The sequence below is a fragment of the Poecilia reticulata genome, chromosome 6, assembly GCF_904066995.2.
Source record: "Poecilia reticulata chromosome 6, P_reticulata-male-v2, whole genome shotgun sequence".
In the NCBI taxonomy this organism is placed as follows: domain Eukaryota; kingdom Metazoa; phylum Chordata; class Actinopteri; order Cyprinodontiformes; family Poeciliidae; genus Poecilia; species Poecilia reticulata.
In genome coordinates, this window is record NC_088835.1 from 18331373 (window position 1) to 18348162 (window position 16790).

The 16790-nt window shown below is 37.4% G+C and overlaps 1 protein-coding gene across 1 annotated transcript in view; it reads left to right on the forward strand.

Moving 5' to 3' along the window:
• Window positions 1-16790, forward strand: part of znf469 (zinc finger protein 469) — a 238014-nt gene that overhangs the window by 21091 nt on the left and 200133 nt on the right. The gene's annotated exons all lie outside the window — the stretch shown is intronic.

Sequence of the window (16790 nt, forward strand, 5' to 3'; positions counted from 1 at the left end):
CGCCTCTATTTGAACCAAAATCTGTATTGTATGAGCTGCTCTTGATATTCTAAGTGAAATTGCAGTTAACAGTACAAAAATTTGTGCAACCGAAATGAGGCAAGAAGTATGAATACTTTTCAAGGTGCTGCGTCTCAAAGGGTATGTCTAAAGTTTTATCAAGCAATATAAAAAAAACATTCAGGGTGTAAGAAAATGGATGGATGGATGGATGAGAATGTTCAAAAAATATATTCCCATTTAATTTTTAATGGAAAATTCACAAAGATCTTTTTTTTCTGAATAAATATCACAAATCTCAATCCTGAGGGGGTTTCTCCACTCCAAGATATTTTCAGGAAACCACTTTCAAAGAAACGTGGGTACTTTTGGTGTTTGACGTACTTTCCCACTCGGCCTGAAACAAACTTCTGAACACATTTGTGCAGCTTGATCCGTTTCTTCACTCTTTGTCACAATGTTTAGTCTATTTTCAAGTCAGTCATAGCACAATAAATCGTGAAATGCACTGCTCCCAGTGATGTTTTGAGATGGATGGGACACGACAGAGCTGACAACAAAGCTCTTCTGTGGAGAAGCCGATTGGAATAAACAGCACTGGACAGAAAACCTAACTGGGTCACTGAAAGTCAAGTACTTGTAATATTTTGCTGTCAACTTTTATGACTGTTCAAATTTCATCTCGGCAATATGAACATAGTTTTTGTTCCTATAAAGTTGTAATGAATGTTTTTCTCTCTGATAAGATATATTAAATTACATTTTGGATTACAGTAAGCATAGTCTGTCATAAACTAAATACAATCCATATTACACACTGTCTTTAGCAGCGATATCTTGTCTAATTTTACTAGTTTCCTGCTATTGTAGAGGGATTTGGGAACCCATTTCTTAGAACAGTGCTTCAGTTTATTGAGGTACTTCTTTTTGCACAGTATCACCACAACACTTCAATCGGGTTAAGGTCTAAACTTCACTTCATTTTTTGTGTTTTTGTTTCTCTTACCTGCTGTGTTTGGAGTTGTTATTCTAATTAAAAGAGGAAAGTTTAACCATCAGACCACAAATGTGGCTTCATAATACTTTGGTGTACAGAGGAGTTTATGGTCTTAGACCAGCAAAAGAAGCTCAGATCAAGACCGCTCCATATCACTGTTCATCACAGGTGCTATGAGATGATTTATACTTATGTGCTGATAGTAGTTTTTATCCTACAAGACAATATAGTCGGACTTACCCACTGTGTATTGTCCCAGAAGTCTTTTGGTTCACTCAAATGCAACTTTGCCATGTTGTTTTTAGATAGAAGAGCTTTTCTCCGTCATCCCTTCTAAACAAGACTGACTTGTTCATGCTTTTTCTAATGGTGCCGTCAAGACGGCCTGAAGCCTGGGGAGTCGGTACTCTTAGAGGTTTTGGTGTTATTCTAAGCGTTGCACAATCTAACTTTAGGGTAACTTACTAAAAGAACAGAGAATTACTAAAGAAATTAGTCATTCTTTTAGCATTACTGAAAGAACACTCTTTTAGTAAGAGCATTCTAAACGGGGGAACATTCATTAAAGATGTACAGAAAGGAGAGACCTTATCTATGTAAGGGTTAGAGCTGTGCCAACAACAGGCATTACTACTCTGTTTCGTTTGGCTTTCTCGTCCTTTATTTCCCCATTTTATATCGAAGTGAATGAATTTTCTTTTCCCTGACAATGTCGTACAGATCCATTAAAGTGATCTAGGTTGTTTTCAGAAGAGTTAGCAATGAGGGGGTGGCCAGATACTTTTCCTATTTTTAATTTGTCACGTTAATTGTGTTATGCTTCTAGTTTCGGCTAGGGAATGCAAGCTGGATGTCTGCATTCCTGACCAGCTCACGATGTTCTTCAAATGGAGATGCCAGGATTTATTTTTTAATCTTGTGCCGAATGTTATCAACAGGCCACCCCCTAAAATGTCAACACAGCTCTCCGTATCATTATTCACACAAGAAGTTGTAACGTTTTGGCACCACCGTTGGAGAATATTGCTGGTCATTTAGTGTTTTGAGCCGTTGCACCTGGTCCGGACACCAGGAGGCAGTGCTATGTATTTTAAGCCGAATAGTTCATTAGTTTAAGCTCTTAGTCTATGGTCTTGAAGATCATTGCTTTACTTAAATTTTTACTGTTTATTATTGAAATGACAAATAATTTTTAATCTGAGAAACAGTTTATAGATACTTTTAAGCAATTATTATTATTTTTTTTTTAAGTTGGGTTTCATTTTCTGTTGAGATGTAACATATATTGATATTCCTTAAATTTAGTTTTGAAAAATTGTAATTTATGTTTTAAGGCTTTACATTTTATGGTTAACATCTAAAGTTATCACATTGGATGTATCACTCCTTTTTAAAATTAACTTTCTCCCACCATGAGACAAATCTGTACTTTTCGGTCACCCAAACCTTTAAACATGCAATAAATAGAGATATTTGTTTAAAATGTATGATAGAACCTAGGAATTTTCCTAACCCTTAAACTTTTAACTTTGCCATTCAGTTGTTACTCAAAAATAATTATACAGTATTTTGTTTTTTATTTACATGTATAAAATGTTTTGAAATATGTAAAAAAAAAAATAGCATGGAAGAATGAAATGCAAGAATGAAGGGAGATGTTTTTAATGCCAGATTACAAGATAAATGCATAAATTCTAGCTTGAATTTAAGTTCCTATATGACTACTGTACCTTCAGGTATTATAAAGCAATTCCTTCTGCAAGAAGGGGAGTGTGGATCAGAGAAGCAGCTTAAAGACTTAACAAACCTGCATCCTTCTGTGGGATTTAAGAGATCTGTGGTGAGCCAAGCTGATGAATGAATGACCCCATGGGGCAAAAACTGAATGTGGAAAAACTCCGGATTGGATACGCTCGGACTTCTGCTATGGTTCTTTCCAGTACTTTTAGTCTGATGTTCACTGCATCAACTTCACATTAAACAGGGAACACATTCTCACTTGTCTCTATTAAAAACATCTTATTGTTTTATCAGGGCTTAGCTTTGTTACTTGAATACAGTTGTCAGAATATGTTTGGCTCAAAAAAGTCACTGTAAACTAATGCTACACATGTGGTGGATAGAAAAAGAAGTAAAAATGCTCATCGAACATTTTTTCTTTTATTTGGTTGAGGCACACAGGGGGGAAGGGCATTTGCAATTAATTACTGTGACACATTATTATTGATTTATGTGAACTTTGGACATGAGCAAGTTATCTTGTACAGACAGAAGACACAGAAAAAGTGAAAATTACTACATAAAAAGTCCTTTCCTACCAGATAAACTTTATGTTCACAAACTGCAGCGGCCTCCTGCTGGTTGTTGACTCGCCCCTCAAATTAATTAAACTGCAGGGTGAATTGTGTTGTCTTCTTCCCCCCACATTTGGCTTGTTTCTTCCCTTGAGTTCATGTAATATCCTCACATAGATTATCTCTCTAGCTAAATAATGTATCGGTTCATTCTGCTGTATCACTACAAAGGGGCCACTACTTCATTTGTCACACATTTAGTTTTCAGTTTACAGCATTTCGTAATGACAGACTTCCCGACGGATATTAATAACGGTCCTGTATTATCATCAACACAGTGAAATGCTTATCAGCTTTTGATGAAAACAATGTTTTCATCAGAAGATTGTATTTTAAAATGACCTTTCTGCGATGTATTGTGGTTTGTTTACGTCTCATATGCTGTCAAGATTTCTAGATTTTCTGGAACTATATTTGGTCCTGGGGATTTTTTTTATTTATTTTTTCTCAAAGATCAAACACACAGCATCAGTAAATGCAATACAAGTCTTGCAACCTTCATCCAGGCTACTTTATTATCTGATAAATAATCATGTTTCATGCAGCACAGCCAAAGGATGTAGAGCTGTCATGGGCTCCAAATTTGAGGTGAACCTCATTCCCTCCACCCCACACACCTCCTCCCTGTTTCCTAATGGCTCATTACCTTCAAAGTGTGAAGTGATTTATGGGCAGCGGTGTGCCTGGGGGCAGTCCCTGTCTGAGGGGCTGTCATACACACTGATTGCCTCTGTTTGTTTGTGTGAATCTGTGTTTGAACATAACCTGTGTGAATAGGATACTTCGAAAGCAGCCCTGCTGTATCTTTTTTCCTTTTTCTTTTTCTTTCATCCAAACCCATTACGAGCTCTTTTCGTTCTTTGTAGCTGAGGCTGTTTGTTTTCCTTTCTGCATGAGTGAGACCTGTTCTTGGCCTTGTTCCTGGTAACGGGATACAAAAATGTTTCCCTCTGCTCTGTTCTGATTGATTGCATTTTAAAATAAAGTAATATGACCTCCGAATCTAAATGCCTTACTGTACATTACTTCAGGCTGTGAACCTGAATATGAACCTAATGCAATGAGTGATGACCAACAAAAAGCACACAACGAATCCCAGCACCGGCACTCATTCTGTGCTGCCGTGAAGATCACATTATCCTGTTGCACATCTTCCTCCGCATTCATTTGCTATTGTTAAGAGAGCAAATCAGAAATGACTCATCGAGACCTGAGTCATTACTGGAAATGCTTGTCTGTGTCAACGTGACATTGTAAATACCTTGCACTGGTTACGAGGGAAATGCATACCGCAGATTAGGTTTGTATATAAAAGTCTGGGTGAATCCTTTGCTTGCCCTTCTAGGTCTGCGTATGCATCGCCGTGCAGCTTCCGACGCATGTGAAAATGGCAGGTGTTCACGTGGCTTCTATCAGGGAATGTTTGCGCAGATATACTTGTGCATGCTTGCTGTCGCTGCAGCCCTGTGGGGAAGGCGTATGTCTTCGTCCATGTGTGGACCACCCAAACCTTTTGATGTCATAACAATAACTAGTCCATTTCCTTCCTGTGATATGCAGCACATTATCAGTCCACATCACAGCAACATGGCCTCTCTGTTTAGCTGACATGTCACAGCTGCACAGGAGGTTACTCCCCCTCCTGATGGTTTTATCTACTTTCACTGAGTCCTAAATATACAATTGCTGCACTGTATTTCAGATTTGTGCTTCCTGAAGAGCACAAATGTCCTGCATTGGGCTACTTAATATGCCAACAGATATCCAAGTTAGATATGAACAACTCTTTTTCCTGCCTGTCTGGTCTGGAGAAGGTTTCGTACAAATCTTGCTCTTTTCAGCTGCCTCTCCACATTTTTGCACCTTTTTTTAGCCTAAACAAATTCCTTTGGTCTGACAGTATTTTCGAGTTTGTGCAACTCTTTATTTTGTGAATTCTTCCCTCCTCCTTTCAGTGAGCAGAAATACACTGTGGTAATTAATATGGTAATATGTGTGTGGGGTACAATTTTTTTCCAGGCAACACTGAAAGCCATTTTAAATTGAGGTCTAAGGGAGGTTTCATCTGGAAACACTGAGGAGAGGTCTAGTACACCAAGTATCTGTCAGTCCCTGACCAATTAAAGAGGAAAAATAATATTTGCTTTTTTTTTTTTTTTTTTTTTGGAGAAAGGAAGGCTTTGCTTGTTGCCAGAACTATTCTCATTTAACCTGAAAACACTTGAAAATATAGACTAATTCACTTTAGCTTAGGAGCTCCTCAGTGAGGAACAGAAAAAAAAAATCTTGAGGTTTTGTTCACTCAGTTGGTGGTTAAGCAGGAAAACGGTCCAAAATACAGCACAAAGAAACCTTAGTAACTTTAAGGAATCTCTAATTGATGATTCATTGTGCAACTGAGTATATTCACCAGAACTAAAAGTATCAATGAGCTCTTTATTGGTATAAAATATTATTTACAGGATGCTCTTAAAACTACTTGTTTGCAAATACAACTGAAAATGTTCATGCAGTTCTTCATTAAAACCACAGGCATCCTTGTTTTTATTGAGATTTCATATGACAGGCCAACAGAAAGTTGTGTAAAACTGTGATGTAGGAGGAAAGTTTATTTAAAAATGTGTGGCATACACGTTTCAGATCTGTAAAACGTGTATGCCACACGTTACTCAGGAGGGCTTAGTCTGTGCCCCAGTCTCAAGCCTTTTGCAACCCTAAACAGGTTTCCTCTATCCTTTCAAAAAAAAAAAAATCAGCCTCTTGTTCTACGCTTTACTTCGCATAGAGGATCTGGGCTCTTGAGAAACAATTGCTTGCTGGAGGCATGGAGTTTGCTGAAGTTTTACATTTTACCCAACTGCTAATGTTTAGCAGTGACACATGTAATGCACCAGTTTGACGCTGTTAAGTTTACTGGAAATTGCTTGCACTGTAAACAAAAGCCCTGATGGAGAAGGGAGATGAGAACAGAATTGAGTGGGAAGGCACTGGCCAGGTTAGCTATTTTTATTTTTTTTCCCATGATTGCTCCTGTTTTCCTGTGTTTCACTCTTTGTTAAATGTCAGGTTTGTTTAGTTGTCCTGTTAAGCCTATTCCACTTAAGCTGTTGTTCTCTACAGATCCCTCAGAATTACCCCCACCCTCTGGAGGCCTCTCCGATTAATGCTATTTTGCTTTCTCTGTGAGACGTTCAAAGGCTGGAATATAGTTTTTTGACTTATCTATTGTACAAAGCTTTCTCCCTGATGAGTTTACTGTATTTCTTGGATATTTGGAAGATACCAAAGTTGTCAGTCAGCAGTCTAAGTGGCTTAAAAGCCTGAATTTATAGGGCTGCACACTGGAGACCATCCATGATTTGGTTTGTAGAATATTTCACTCCTGGACATTTAAAATGTCTAAAAGCCTTTAAGATTTTTGATATGTGTGTCATGTGGCATAGTGTTGTAGGAAGCCATAAATCACGATTATAATAATTTTAAAAAAAGCCTTTAACTGCAGAAGCAGTTGAGAGAAATAACACAAATATTGCTCCTAAATTTTGAGTGGGTTGTGAGGAGTTCTTTTCCCACACTCAACAATGAAATCCATAACCCAGATAATGAATCATACTGGTTTCAAGGCAGATAACAACTGGGGCCCTCCAAGGAAAGAGAGTGCTGGTTTTGATTTTTAAATGTTTTTCCCCCCTTGATTGCATGATTCCACGTATCCCCCTATGTGCTTGGCGTGGCTCCTCTGTGAAAAAGGATTGTAAGTACTCCTTACACTCCTGGTTGTGTTTGTGCGCTTTGCTTTTTGTGCTGCTATAATCTCTGCCGGTATGTGGGTCCCCCAAGGCAGCATTAAAACTCCTTTGCAAAACTAGCCCTGGATAACAGATATTCAAAGTGTTTATTATACAGCTTTAGATATAAACACTGGCACAATGTCTGCTTTATCATCACTGACAATCTTGTGGTTTTCTAATGCACTTTCTTGCATTTCTTTAAGTGTTTCCTTACGCCTTTTATTTTGCTCAAATTTATGCTTAAACTGAGTGAGTGAGCGATTCTTGATTTTTATGCTGGGCAATATTTATTACTTTCTTAGCTGTATTTTTTTTAATTTGTTACGTTGCATATTCCAACTTTTCTGCATTTGTTTATATTTTTCCTAAAGAAAAAAACTGGTATGAGTCACCAAAGTGATTTTATGCAGACATGAGAGAGCACTACAGTATTTGCATGATGAATGGCACCACTTCCACTTCCTTTCAGACGGAGGAGCTTTTAATTGTCTTTGTCTGATTAAATCAAGATGCTGAAACACAAGATGGTCTTTGCAATCTAGTGTCTATTTTTGAATTACCAGTCTCCACCGCTGCTCCAACCATCAGACCAACAGCAGTAGTGAGTTAAGCCATCTATTGTAGTTTTGCTTTAAAGTTTGCTTGCAAAGTCTTGTTTTGTGATGTTTTGAAAATTGTGAAATAAAACACACTGTGCTTTGAAAAGTAGTCACCTCCTCACAGATTTCCTCTGTTTTTGTTTGTTTTCGGTGACACTTAAATGCTTCAGATTTAATAAGACGACGATAACTTGACTAAAGTAGAAAAACTAGTCTTCTAATCAATGCAGCTGCAGCTCCAGATTCAAAGTACTCTAAAAGTCTCTGAAACTCTTTCCAGAAAATTTTCAAAAATTTATTTATATTCTAATTTCTTTAGATGTAAGCAGGATTTGTTGCCATTTGAAATCTTTTGTAGCACTTCATGTTGTGCAGCATCAAGAGCAAAAAGCAAAAAATACATTTTTGTCTTTTCTTATTCATACTGATCAAGCCAGATTCACTACAGCATATCACTGTTTGCTTTGTACTGTATCAAGTATCACATTGGTCTCCTGGAACCAGTGTAGGACTGTTTAAAGTATAACCTGTACTTTTTCCCCCTGCAAGTCCTCCTTTATACACACTGTGATCACCTACTCTTTTGGCTCTCAGATTTGTAGCCCTCCTCATTTCACCCTCCAAACCCACTAAACAGAACAGCAAAGTGCAAAGAAAAAAAAAGACAACAGTCTTGTGAAGTAGAAATTAAAGTCAGGTGTTTTTAATTAACTAGGAGAGTGAGGATGCGAGTGGGCGTTCAGAGCAGCGATCTGTCTGAATTAAAATCAAGACTATTGTTAAACTCTCCTTGCAAACATTCATGCATGATGAAGAAATTGTCTGCAAACTAAGGAAGAGGCCTATAATTGGTTTAAAATGTTCTCTTGGCTTATGTTATTGCCCCAAGAGAAAAACAACTGAACAGCAGAAGATAGAAAACTCATTAGTATGCATCTGAACACATGATTTTAGTTAATAAATAAGAGCAATTATGTCTCTGATTGTACTTCATTAATGAAACCTAATGGTTAAGACCTGTCTTGCTACAGCTGGTCCATGATGCCTGGTGATCATTCATAGATCAATTATTTCTTATGCTGATGAACTCCAAGAGAAAAATGTCAACACATTTGTTTGCAACGATAATCTCAATGGCAAGTGGTTATTCCTGCAGGTTAATGACCCTCAAAGTACAAGGTGGTGGAAATAATTTGTGGAGATGCACTGAAAAATGATTTGCAGACACAGGCCAAAAACTCTGATCTTTTTGCAATCAGTGAAATAATCTCACTTAGTGCTACCATGTTTGTGCTTTTGACAGCACTATTGGCACTATTACGTTATTGAGTGAAGATTTATATTGTGGTTTTTCAGTATTAATGTGGTGTTTAAAAATGAATTCAGAGGAAGTAGGTGTAGAAGACTTCAATTTAGTTTGATTAATTCTAATACAGTTCTGAAAGAGAAAGCGGAGTTGGCTAAAATTGTAGCTTGGTTAAACATTTTCAAAAGCAAGATCCAGATCAGTTCATCTTTATTTGGTTTAAATGATTGAAATTTGGAAAGCCTCAAATTCTTTGAAGGAAATCCATTATTGTATTTTGAGCTGAAGCTGTTTTCAACACAAGTAAAATCGTCCAAGTGATTTGATAGTATCATAGTTGAAAAAAAATTTCCCCACATGCCGACAACTCTCATGTGGTATTCGGTCATTAATCTTTTCAAATAAAGCTTATCGTTTTAGTATTTGTTTATTTTGGATTCAAGTATGCTCTGTGTGAAAATCTGCAAATGTTTTTGTTCTGATACAATCCCAGTGTCTGAATTGAAATATCTGTCAATAACTATACTTTCTGATCCAAAAGGTTTTAACTGAAACATTTAGTTTTACTTTTTTTTTTTTGTCATAGTGCTCTAAGAGCTGACATCAATACCGTGAACATCACAGTCACTGATGCATGTTTTGGTGATGCCATTAGTTGTATGGATATATGTATGTATGTAAACAAGATCAATAATGATATTGGCACCAAAGTGAACCTTTCATACTTATATTCACATTCTCATCGGCTACAAAGCTCTTAAATCTGAACTTTGGATTACAGAGTGAGAGAGGAATGGTTCACAATGGTCTTCAGAGCTCTAACGGTCTAGCGCTAGTATGTCACTGTTTTCTTGAAACAGCAATGCCTCAAGAAAAAAGATTTCATTTTATGAAAGCTTCATGAAACTGTTATAAAATGGTGCTACAAAGCTGCTACATCCAGGGACAAAATGTAGTGGTGTCATGTAACAAACTATTCTGATTTTAAGTCTTTTATTATTCATAGGACTTTGCAACTTTTTCTTAATAAATGGAGAAAAAATATTTTACATATTTTATTTAAAATAGATTTCTTGTGATTAGTGCCATTTGCATCACCAATTACAACAGCAATCCCTGTAGTTTTTTTTAGATGTACAAGTTTGCACACTTCTTAGAACAAATAAACCTCCAATACGTACAAGGATTTCCTAATACTACTATGCTGTCCTTACAGCTAGATTTGTTTGTTTTGTCGCAGAAGATAAATGGAAAGAAAGACGATCGATATTCTTATCATCCTTGTGTCTTGGCATATAAAAAAAAAACAAAATCTGTTTTAAAAATCCATAGAGTTTCAAGAAGGACACAAAACGTTTCTCACCAATGTAATCACAACATGGCTGACATGCTTTTTGTACAGTGTTGGCTACATTTTGGACTTATGAGTTCTACGTTGCAGCTAATTTGTTTACCTTCTAAATAGACAGTACCAACTCTGGTGTAAAGTCTAAAGCATCAAGATCTCTTTATATTTCATGACAGGCTGACAGTCTGGGGGAAAAAAAGTTTCCAGCAATTATTCCTGTAGCTGCTAAATCTCCTTGTTGCTCCTTTCTTGCTTTATTATGTTCTCTCTAGTTATTATTTCAGCTCTGGATGTTTGCCCCCCCAAAAAAGAAAACGCAACAAATTCTGTATTTTATTTTTCTCATCCTTAAAATATTTACAAGAAGGCAAAACTGCTGCAGCAAAGTCCTCGCTCTGTAGCAGAGTGACCGTCCACTTGAACAGACGAACGAAATGCTGCATGTTTAGAATTATCTAAGCCTGCAAAAGTACATTTTGAAGCGCAAGCCTAACCTTTGAGTAAAATTTTGGGAAAAAATTAGGTAAACGATTAATATGGGTGGGCTCAGCCTAATAAGGATGACATCAATATTGGATCTGGTACTGATATTGGTTCAGACTTGTCACATCGCTGTCCTCCTTTAAAACCGAATCATGTTAATTTTTTGTGATCAGCTTGAAAAAAACATCTCATGCATCATTTTCACTGATGCCAACCTCACTGTGTCTGACTGATGAGAGGAGGCAGTGTAGGGAAAAAGAGGAAATGTGAGCACATTAAATAGTCTGGGCAACCCTCCTGATCCAATTACTTTGAAAATGGTCTCGTCTCATTAGGAACAGATGCAGCAACCTTCCTTTCAGACCTGATATGAACATTACATAAATGATTAATTCATTGTCAGAAAACATCCACTAATATTTTTTCATATTAAAGATCTGAATTTTTACCTCTCAAAATTACTTATTTGCATTAAATTCCTTCAGAATTCAATAAATAAGTTTTAATGTACAATTTCAAACTTTCAGGACTTGCCTTTCCTCCAAAAGTTTATCATGTGGAGTTGAATCATAAATTTAGCACATTAGGGTGATGGATATCGACACTTGTCTCGGGCAGAGGTGTGGCGGGTTAATTGTGCATGGCTTCTTTGCCTACAGGCTCTGGAGTCGACTGTTCCTGCAAGATTTCACCACTGCTTTGGCATAAACAGCCAAACCACATGTTTGTCTTGTGTTAATGGAAATTTACCTGACAGCTTTATTCAGGGGAAGATTGAGGGCAAAGGGAGAGGGATGCTGGAGTTGCATACCTTCACACCTGCGCTAAATTATATTTATTTGAACCATAGAGTTGACCTTTTAAGCAATTTTTGTTCCTGTTTTTGTGATTTTGCTTCAGTAAAAGGCTGAGAAATGTGTGATTTGTCCACTAGGGGGTAGACATCCAGCACATTTGGGGCTTCTACAGTGTCAGTTTTTGAATAAGCTTCAATGAGAGAATGGGACAAAGTAAAGGCAGTGTGTGTTTTGAGCTTTAATTTCACTGTTGTGCAAAAATGCTGTTCCTGTTATTATTGCTAAAATAAATCTGACTGTCATATTAGTTTAGAAATATTAACACACTGAAATGGGATACATTTAGGCCTCATAATACATTGATATCATGTAGAACCACCGAAATGTTTTCATCTCAGCATGTTAATGGAAAAAAGCTCGTACTAGTCAATAGTTTGAGTTATTTGGAAAGTAAATCGCAACTGAAAGGAGATTGGTTAGTGTGTCTTGCTCTATAGAAAAAAAAATTTACTTCAGTAACAAATACCTTAAGTTTATTGGAAAATCTCTTATAGGTTATATTTTATTCAGATGTTCAAATTCAGCATGAATTACAAGTGTATCCACAACACTGGCATGTTTTTATATTTTAACACATGATTGCAACCTTCAAATAACGTCACATAGTAGCAAATAACTACTGAAATGACACATTTTCAAAATGATGCACATATAAAAATGTTTCATGCTTTTGACTTCAGCCCCTATACTCGCAGATGTAGAGAAGTTGAAAGCCAAGTTAGATTATAGGGGAGTATATCTATCACAGAGCAATTTTATTATGTAGAAATTGGAAGACCATGGCTACAATATGAAACCTTTGTTCTTGTTTGCAGATTTTGAATTTAATTTTCTCACCATAATTTATAATTTCTGAGTTTACTTCTGTCTACTAACCTAAATTCCAGACTGCCTTGTTTTCTGTTGTTGTCTTTGTAGCTAATCCTCCACAAAGATCACACCACACCGCTATAGTTACATCAGAGCTGTGATCCACACACATTTTTTCTTGAAACCAAAGTTGTTCTATTGTTTTCTGTTGCTCTATTGTCTGGTTTTTCAACTTTGACTCTCAAGGGAAATTTTTTTGGCTTATATTGGCAGAATCAAAGCTTGCATTGGCAGGGATATGATGGCTGAAAACTGGGACGTTAGTCCAAGTGAGGGACTGCTCTCTTCGCATTTCAAGAGGCTCTGTTTTATCTCTCAGGATCAAATTTTTTTATTTGATTTTTTTTTTGCATTTTCTTTCCATCTTTCCCTTTCAGCATCTCTGTAAAAAGAGGTGACCTGTGTGAACTTTTCCCCTGTGACCTAATTTCATTAAGTTTTTTTTTTTTTTAATATATATACAAATCACTCTAGACATTTATTCATTTTTGACAAAAGTAAAAGAAAAACAGACTGGAATTTCCACCACCAGGTCAGTGCGTCTAGGTGATTTCATATCTATGAAGGACGCGTCATTATAGTCGACGAAAGACGCACAGCAGGGTTTTATACTTGCCTGGGTTTGTATTATCACTGTCAGCCTAATCCGTCTTCATTTGTGTTTGAACTTGCTGAACTACGTTTTCAGACTCGCGCTCCGCTGATTCGCACATCGAAGGGGCCTGGACGGGTGCCATTCTTCTTTCACTCAACTTTTCCGTTCATGCTCCCCATTATAAGCTGCTTTTATAAGATGATCTCAGTTAGGTATGAAAACAATTTTTTTCTGGTGTTTACATATGAACACTGACCTCCTGCTGCATTGAGGAGCAGGATTGGGTTTATTTTCAGAGGCTCGGCTGCGCAGCACTTGTGTGTTTTGTGACACATTTTGTTTGTTTGCAGCATCAACACAGATGAGCAGTTTACTTTACATGCAAAAGCACATATAGCAGCTCCGACCCGTCAGCTCATCGCTCGCCCTGACAGCATGTGTTGTGGTTTTTGCAGCCGCAGCTGCTGTGAGGGTTACTAGTTAATGCTGGGTGTTGGTTGACCTTGACCAGGTCGTGTTAAACTTTTTGGAGCTGATGTTATGCGAGAGGAAAAGAGAAGTGAGATGTGACGGTGTGGGGCAGAGTTTGGAAGCAAAAGAGTGGGGAGAAAATGCTAATTTAGGAGCATGGAAAGTGACCTGTTTGGTCTGGTAGTACCTAATTAAATGGATGACCAGCAGAAGTGAGTATTGACCATCTGCAGAGTGTAGATCACCTCCTGTGTTTGTTTTGGATTTTTAAAGGAACAATACGCCTTCTGTTCGCCTGCAGATGGAATTCGGAGTCAGGTTTTGTGTCCCGGGAAGACCCAGTCATTCCACTGTTATCTAGGAGGATGATGTAGGTGTCCGGAGAAGGAAAGAAAGAAGGGGGGAGGAAGTGCATGCACCTGGACGAGAGTGAACTTGTTCCACATATGCAGCGCTGTGGCCTGCTGCACTTTTTTTTTTTTATTTTTTTTTTTTACAAATATTCCTGGAGCTATGTGGCAGTGTGAGGTTATGTAAGAGGTAGAGGTAGCCCCCTTGGGATCAATATCTGCCAAGAAAAAAATGTTCATGCCATAATGCTTAGGCTGGTTTGGGTGAGGGAGTTCAGCATGTTTGTCATCTGTCAAAATTAGGAGTTACATTAGACTCCATAGTGGCAAATATTTGGAGTATATTACTGCCAGATTTTACAGTTTTACATAAAGCAGAACTACGTAGATGGAAATATGGGGAGCGACCAACAAGATGAAAGGCAGATCAGTCAGGATGTAAAAGAGAATGAAAAATGCTACTTTTCTGTGCTGCTTAAGGAAACGTTTGGGTGGCTACTAACTGCTGAAAAGTCCAAATTTTGTATTTCTAGCAATTGTTTAAAACATATTTTGGCATTCAGAAATTCAATGACTGTTACCAAGTCACACTTGCAGAACAAAACAAAAACCTTACCAGTTAAAAAATAACCCTTCTAACTTTATATCCTGCCGTCACTGTTTCTCAGTGGTAGTATGTTTCAACTTAATTTTTTTTGTTTTTCTGTTGAAACCATATTTTCATAGGAAGTCATGCTGTATAACAAACTTACTTCAGGAGGAAATAAACAAATAATTTATGCCTAATTTCATATTTTAATGGAGTATCTGATTTGTTTTTCACATTTCCAATTTTTTTCCCAGAGGGATGACAGAAATAATGACTTTCTTTTAGGCACTGATACACAGAAACCTAAGTTTTCAAACGGTAGTTCAGCGCAAATGAATAATATGTTTTAATGTTAATTTCCTATATGCAGGGAATAAGTTAGAAAACACTTGATGGTTTGCAGCAGACTGGCTACAACTATGTGAGACTAGAGCTAATGCTGATACCAAATAAAACTGGATTAAAGTTTATATAGTCACATGTTCTCACTAAAAGGAGCTATGCTGAGTCACCTTCACTTGTGCAATTTCTTGTAAGAATCTAAATTTGAATCAAAGCAGGCTTTGAAAAAATCGGAATAAAAGACGTCATACAGATTGAAACCTTTCTTAAAGGGGCGCTTTGTTCATTTTATGCTTTGGTACAGGGGCTCTATCGTCTTTAGCAGTGTTTCCCAACCCCAGTCCTCAAGGCTCTCTGCCCTTTTTTAGATCTTTCACTGCTTTACTACACCTTAGTAAAACAGTGATTGCAGTTCAGCAAACGCCTGTCAATTGAAATCACCTGGGCTGAAGCAAGGAAACACCTAAAACATGCAATGCAGTGTACCTTGAGGAAAAGATTTGGAAAAGATTTGGAAAATCTTTTCCTCTCTGGCTTAATCTGAATTATCATTAGTAGAATCTAGCATCAGAAAACGCACCAAAATATCTGGTTCAATTGAAATATGATGGCCTTGCTATTCCAGTCCTGTTGGGTTTTGAGTGAAGTACAACATTAGGATTTAATAAAGACTTCAGGAATTCATATCAACCTGTGAAAAGACAAATAATATGTTGATCTTAAAGTGTTTTTACTGTGTAACTATAGAACTGGATATCCTTGTCATTCCTTTTAAAAACCCGGGCACTCCTGCTGGCCTCTGCTGCAGTCCAGTCTGATGGAAATGTCTCTCTGCCTATGGGCATTTAGCAGTGAAGAAATGGAAAATGTCATTTAAACCAGCATCACTCGCATCCCTTCAGCCAGCTGGCTTATATGCTGATGCATATAAATGTCAATGTATGCAATTAAACTGAAATGGCGTTTCAGTTTATTTGTTTTCTTCTCACTTTTACTCTGGAGCATGACTTGTGCTAAGCATGTCTATCATTATGACAGAATGACTGGTGAGGGAGGCCTCTGGTGAGGGTTTTGGGAAATTAAGGTAGAGCAGCAGTGATGATTTAAAGTACACTTTGTCACGTTTTCCTTTCAAGTCCACTCCTACCCTGCGTTAGAAGCTGTTTCTTTTTTATTTTTGTCAAAGTTTTTTTGTAATATTGACACCGAACACATCAATCTGATCACAATTGATTACCGACAGGAGAATAATAATAGTCTTATCTGGCCTCATCTTGTTAAATGAGTTACTTTCTTATTAAAGGGCAGAAGTTAGACCAGTTGTAAGGCTCATACATGTAAGAACTTGGCACACAAACAGAATATTTAAATATCCTTCTGTTGCATGACTCTAATTCAAGCCGATACGGCTTTCGTCTTCTGCTCTGTGTTACAAATGATCACAGAACCGAGCTAGACCCAGAGGTTTTAACTTTTACTGGTGTCACTAAATGTTCCAGGTGTTGGGGGAAAAGTTGTAGAAGAAACCAAACTGTGGAGTGATCAAGATTCTGGCTTATAAGCATCGATGCAAGGCGGCTCCATTAACCAGCTGAGCTCAAGCCAGCATACTCTGGATTAATGTCAGCACTTGTGCTTGTAGAGGCAAGGTGGTAAAAAGTTTGATTTCTCTGCTGCATCAAGTGCAAGCAGACGTTCAGAACAGAGAGGTGTTCTGAATGTCTGCTTCCTCTGTCCATCCTCTGAGGAAACGGCGCAATCAGTAACATGAAGTGTTTGCAGATGTTTTCCTGTAATCATCTCCTCACTGAAATAATTTTTGAGCATAATGACCAACC